The sequence below is a fragment of the Hoplias malabaricus genome, chromosome 2 (assembly GCF_029633855.1).
Source record: "Hoplias malabaricus isolate fHopMal1 chromosome 2, fHopMal1.hap1, whole genome shotgun sequence".
NCBI classification, from domain to species: Eukaryota; Metazoa; Chordata; class Actinopteri; order Characiformes; family Erythrinidae; genus Hoplias; species Hoplias malabaricus.
The window spans coordinates 8,636,360-8,642,359 of record NC_089801.1 but is presented as its reverse complement, the minus strand read 5'-3'; positions in this window follow the sequence as shown (position 1 = coordinate 8,642,359).

Here is a 6,000-nt window from a genome sequence, read left to right as displayed (position 1 = left end):
CTGATAGCATCCTTGCGTGCTCCAGGAAGGTCAGCGGCTCCTGTAGGTTTTCTCTAAGCTAACGCAATCGGCACAGTTGCAGTGGCATCACAAGGCTAGGGGTTTCATCACGAGGTTGAAAGGTCCCAACCAGAAGAGGCGGGTGCAAGGGGGGGAAGCGGCGTGGTCATGTTTTACAAGTTGAAGCCTCATGTTTGCTGCTTGACATTCGGTAAAAACAGCAGAATAGCAACAAACCGACAAAACACGATAAAATGTAATGCTGTGGCACGTAATGGCAAGGCCCCCATGTTCAAAATGTCGTCTGCTGACCCCAAGCCAAAGTACACAGGGATTAAAGCAAAATGGCGGACAGCTTCACGTAATCAGTCTGCAGTTTTTTGGGCTCAGTCTGAGTAAATGCACATTAAAAAATTTATGTTAGAATATTGATATTTATAAAGAATTCAGTACTTCAAAGCCATGAGAGGAGATGTATAGGAATTATGGGAAATGTAGAGCTTTGTGATGTTGTCACACAATTCACAGCATTATGGTTTAATATTATATTAATTTTCATTTTTAATCATGATAAAAAAATTCTGCATTGTTTGAATAATACATAATTGTATGATAATGTTTATCTGTTTGATATAAGCATTAATTATACCCCAAATACTTAAATACATTGGCAGGTATTTCATATTCTTTATTAATTTCAGGTATATTGTGAGCTTCATGTACTAAATTTGCATAAATTATGTTGTTTTAAATATTGCTCATTTTTTGTTATTAAAATTTTCCTGTCACTTTTCGCAGCTTTGGTCAACTTTTTTTTTTTTTTTTTAATTAAAATTGCACACACTCGCATATTCTGGTATTTTTGCATGTGCTTATTGTTGCTTATCTCATGCTTTTCTGGCTATTCATGATATTTACACATGTTAATTTAGGCTATTTTATGTAAACTTATTTTTTTTTTAATTTTTGAAACAATACTAAACATTGTCTGGTTTGTACAGTGATATAAAAACATGATTCTAAAGGCATTTATAAAAGAAGAGTATTACTCTCTAGAGATATATTTCAAATTTATTTACGATCATGTTTATATGTTTTGATCCAGGGCGAGGGGGAAGAAGTCACTCAGTGAGCACTCCATCTGCAAAGTTTATATGTACCCACGGCTGTGTTTTAGAGGTCTGTGACCCTGTGCAGCAGTGTTTGTTGTCTTACTGAACTGCTAGGGTTACTTTCCTTCAATCACCACATCATTGCCAATAGGACATGAAAGCTGTTTGTGTAGTGGGTGAATTTAGCTTCAGAAAGAGGAAAAACGGATTGATGGAGTGCTAAAAACACTTTATTTATACAGAATCTCTTTTTTCTGCTTTCTTTTTTTTTCATTTTATTTATTTAGTATTATAGCTCTTTGGGTGAAACTGGGTCCTTGAGATCACAATTTCGTTCCACTCCATGTATCACACGTGTTGCGAATGACAAAGTTTCCTTGAATCCTTGAATCTTAATGTGTAAAAATATTTTACATTTTACTGATGTTACACTGATAATTTCCTGGCGCTGCATGAAACTTTATGGATGAAGCTCTCTTCCTAAAAATAATAGAGATGTTATCTTAATTTCAGATTCAGTTATTTCAGATAATATTTTTTTTTTTTCATATTCTTTGAGTGTTACCTTAAGTAAATGTTCTATGTATTTGTTGTGCAGCTTTGTCCATACATTGTTTTGCACCCGCCTGTGCAAATCTGAGATCTGTACTCTTTGGGACACTACACCTCGGTCTCTAATACCCACTGATGGATAAATGCGTAAAGCATGTGACTAGGAGTTTCCAAAGTAAACATACCTTAACACTCTACAAGGGACAAAAAAACTATAAACATACTTTAGCTCAGGCTACTGTCGGGTTAATAAGGATATATTTGCACATGGTAATATTAGAATAAACACTAATAACACATTTTTAGTGTCAGAGTTTTCCTTTTCTGTCCCAAGGAGGCGATTTCTAATACCCTTTGTTCTCCTCAGAACAGAACAGTGTTAATCGTAGTTATTATCCAGTACTTAATCAATAATATTTTGTACATTTATACAAGATTGCTGCTGTAGTATTTCATAAATTCATTTAATAGCTGAGGGCTTAGTAGAGTCAGGAACCACTTCTTGTTGCTTGTTGACATTTTTCTATAAAACTTTATTGGGTTTTTTACACCCAAAATACACTGCTGAGGAAAATAAATGTAAATACTATTTTTATTTTTATTTTTTTTTTGGTGCAAACGACTTTTACATACTATCATATATGATCATAAACATTAGCAATTTAACTGTAGGGAACATAGTTTTTAGAATTGTAATTCTTGATGCTGCAGTGTTTTTATTATCACTTCCTGCATTTGTAGAATTTGAGTCAAATGTAATCAATATATATCACTGTCTGAGCAAACCATTGTGAGTGAATATATCTAATGAAATAAAATGAACAAAAATAGTAGCTGTACCCAAAAAGACAAAGCATACTTAGTTCTATCATTCTTCAAAAGTAAGTGGATTTTTGCACTTGTTCTGTTGGTTCCTTCACAATGAAATTTACACACAAGGGCAACTGGAATTTATGTTAATCGAAGTGCACAGTTAGGGTCTGACAGCTATGATTTATTTCCTTATTTATTTTCCCCTTTATGAACTGAGAGTTAAACTACAAGGGCATGTCTGAAGTTGCCAGGTTGTAAGGCTTTCTACTTCCACTGAGTTGTCATTATGTAAGTGAAAGTCCTGTTACCTCACACACAGTGAGCTTGATTAGGTGCACGGACCACACAGGCGCATAGACCACAAAAACACATTCAGAAAGTTACTCAAGTTAAAGAAGTACATCAAACCACTCTATAACTTTTCAGGGCTTATTCCTGAAGCAGTGGAACAGTGGCCATTATTTAATATTTTACGGCTGTTATTTCCTAGATAAAATACCAACATTAAGAGCGCATTATTCAACATATCTTTATGTTTAATGTTGCTCTTCCAAAAAGAAGTGAGTTATTATATGCAAATATTTATTGTTTGTTGTTTACTTATGAGAATCTGTATGCCCTGCCATTTGTCCGTGTAACTGCCTCTTCTGCTTAGCCATAGTGTCCCACCTTTATGGATTGACATAATCAAAGGGTTTTGATCACATGATCTGACCTCAAATAATAATCCCAAAGGCATGGCTATCTAAAGAGAGCATACAAGGTTTGATATGTTCTCAATTGTAAACAATGGTATTTGTTAATGGTATTTTTAAAAGCATGCCAAACATATTTAATAATTGAAACCATTTTACAGCTGGATGTTCATAATGCTTGTCATGTTTGAAAATTTCTAATAAATAATCAAAAATCATTTTTCTCCTTAGTCACCACGTGATACTAGAAATGTCCTGCTGTGTATATAATGAAGCATTGACAGGAAACAGCATGGAAGCTAGTTTCAGGCGTTCATGTGGAACGTCTCTAGGTGCTGTTGAAGCTCCTAAAAGCCTCCAGGCTTATGACCTGAAGTGTTTCATTAAGGCAGTGATGAGTGGATGTGTACAGTGTAGTGTATATATTGTTATTAATGCCAACAAAACAGTGTAGGTAACATAGCCCTGAAGTCATTGAGCTGTAAAGGCAGAAGTAGGACATGTGTATATATGGGAATGTGTGGATATAGTATGATACTCACATAACTCACGTGGCATAAGGAATCTGCCGTGTTAACAACACTGAACCGTAATGTTCAAAAGATGTTTCTGAAGTGTGATGTAAATAATACAGTTGAAAGAGACTAGTGTAGAAAAGCTTTAAATAGCCACAATTTTGATTAAACCATTGACCTAATGGTAAGATTTCTGAGGTTTCTAAGAAATGTTATATGAACATGTAAAGCCAAGAATGTATATTTGTTTATCTTTTTTTCTGACTATTTGGTTGGTCTCTTTTTGATGATATGGTACGCATTTTTTTTGGTCAATCTTTTCTTATGACTGCACTATTCAAAAATTTCAAAGTCAAAAATATTTTTACAGTCAACTCAAGTGCTTGGGTGTGAAATAACTTGCATTCTGACTTGAACTACTTGAATTCTTTACAAAGGTGGCGTGAGGAACCATGTGCCATTTACCATCTAAAATGACTAGTGAACCAAGTGTCTGGGGGTGTGTGTGTGTGTGTGTGTTTTTTTTTTTTTTTTTTTACTTATTTCTAATTAAATAATAAAAAATAAAAATAATTTATTTCTTGGACAATATTGCTTCCCTAAAACGACGTTTAAACATCTGTAAATTACAGTCTTAATCATAGGTATTTTATGTAATAACTTACTGTGATAGAGAGTGTATAGGTATTTAACTCTTCAGACGTTCATCTGAACCACTGTGAAGTGGTTTAGACTTCAGTTGAGTTTGACCTATTTACATTTCAACCATTTGAATTCTGGGAAATTTAGGAAAATTAGAATCGCTTATTGAGAGTTTTGATCACACGAGGGTGGGACTGCAGTATGAGAATGCTCTTTCCTGCTTAGTACAAAGAGACAGTTTTTCTCTGTGGCAAATTCACAATCTGGAAGGAACCACAAACGCCATATTGTAAATGTGGTTTAGGCTTGATTTAGAAAGCTGTACATGTGTGAATTCTATCGTTTTATTCTCTTATCCAGTATAAATCTGTCTCAGGTAAATAAAATCCTTGTTAAAACTCCTGATTTGTGCACGTTTCTTGTTTTCATACCGAGGGCCTGCTGGTTCACTCGTGTAGATATTAACATCTCTTCACTTTTCTGTCGGTGTCTGTTTACGTTTCTCCACCTTCTTTTCGGGTCACTGTGTTAGTGGCGAGGGTTTTGACGAATTCATTATTAAATTGTGTATCAAAAACTGCAGCGTCTTGTTTAGCTCATCGCTTAACATTAAAAAGACCCCGCCTTGAAAACACGTGATGTGTGTTACATTTAAAAAAAAGAAATATAGTTGCGACTGAGTGGAGCTTTGTATTGTTTTGACATTAATATGATTATTCTAAATTAAATGTATTCTTTTTTCCAGTTTAGTCGCCACGATTCAAGTAAATTTTACAATTGAGCCCTGGCCGAGAAGAAGCCAGCACACAATAGCTGCAGTTTTGTTCTTGTTGTTGTTGTATCACTGGCAAATCTTGTCTGTGTCTGGGCTTAAATGAGTATTATTTATAGTGTCTATTTGTAAATTATAATAATATTCTTTACAACGAGATTTTAAGCACGTTTACTTAGGATTATCTAAAAATAACATCACATTAACATGCAACATTCTGTTGATATTCCAAGTGCTAATAAGTGCAAACGTTCTCTTCAAGGTGCAATATCAAATTTAACATATTGGAGATGGGCGTGCCACAGTTCATGTTTTATTAATTTATTTCAGCAAATAAATAAATGTGTTCCAAAACTGACAGAAACAAACTAATTTCTAACGTTAATACTTGTAACATTCGTAAAACGTGCATTTGGAACTTTTTTAGAAAAAAAAAATTTGTTTAGAAATAATACGAATGTTATCTTGGCGTTTCCACAGTGGTTTCCATGTATAAAATGTATTTTATTAGCTTTCCTAAAATTCTCTCTCCCAGGAATGCAATAGAGACATGTATTTAATAAGATAGTGGTACGCCAATAAAATATGTTCTTTTTCATTTTTTCTCATCACCTGGTGTCAAAGCACCTCTGCTCAGTTTCAGCACCTCTGGTCAAAAGTGAAACTTGACAACTACCCAGTGGGCACACACCGTTGATGTGACGTTTTTTTTTTTTTTTTAGTTGCATTCTGGTCGCGACGTCACATAACCCAAATACAATCAATATTCAACATTAAAACTTATGCAATATATAACGTCGACATAACGTTGAAATGCGACTTGAATTTGTAGACATTTTAAGCAGTATGTTAAATTTTGGTTGGGGTTGCAACCAAAATTTTGTTTAAAGTTTGCATCC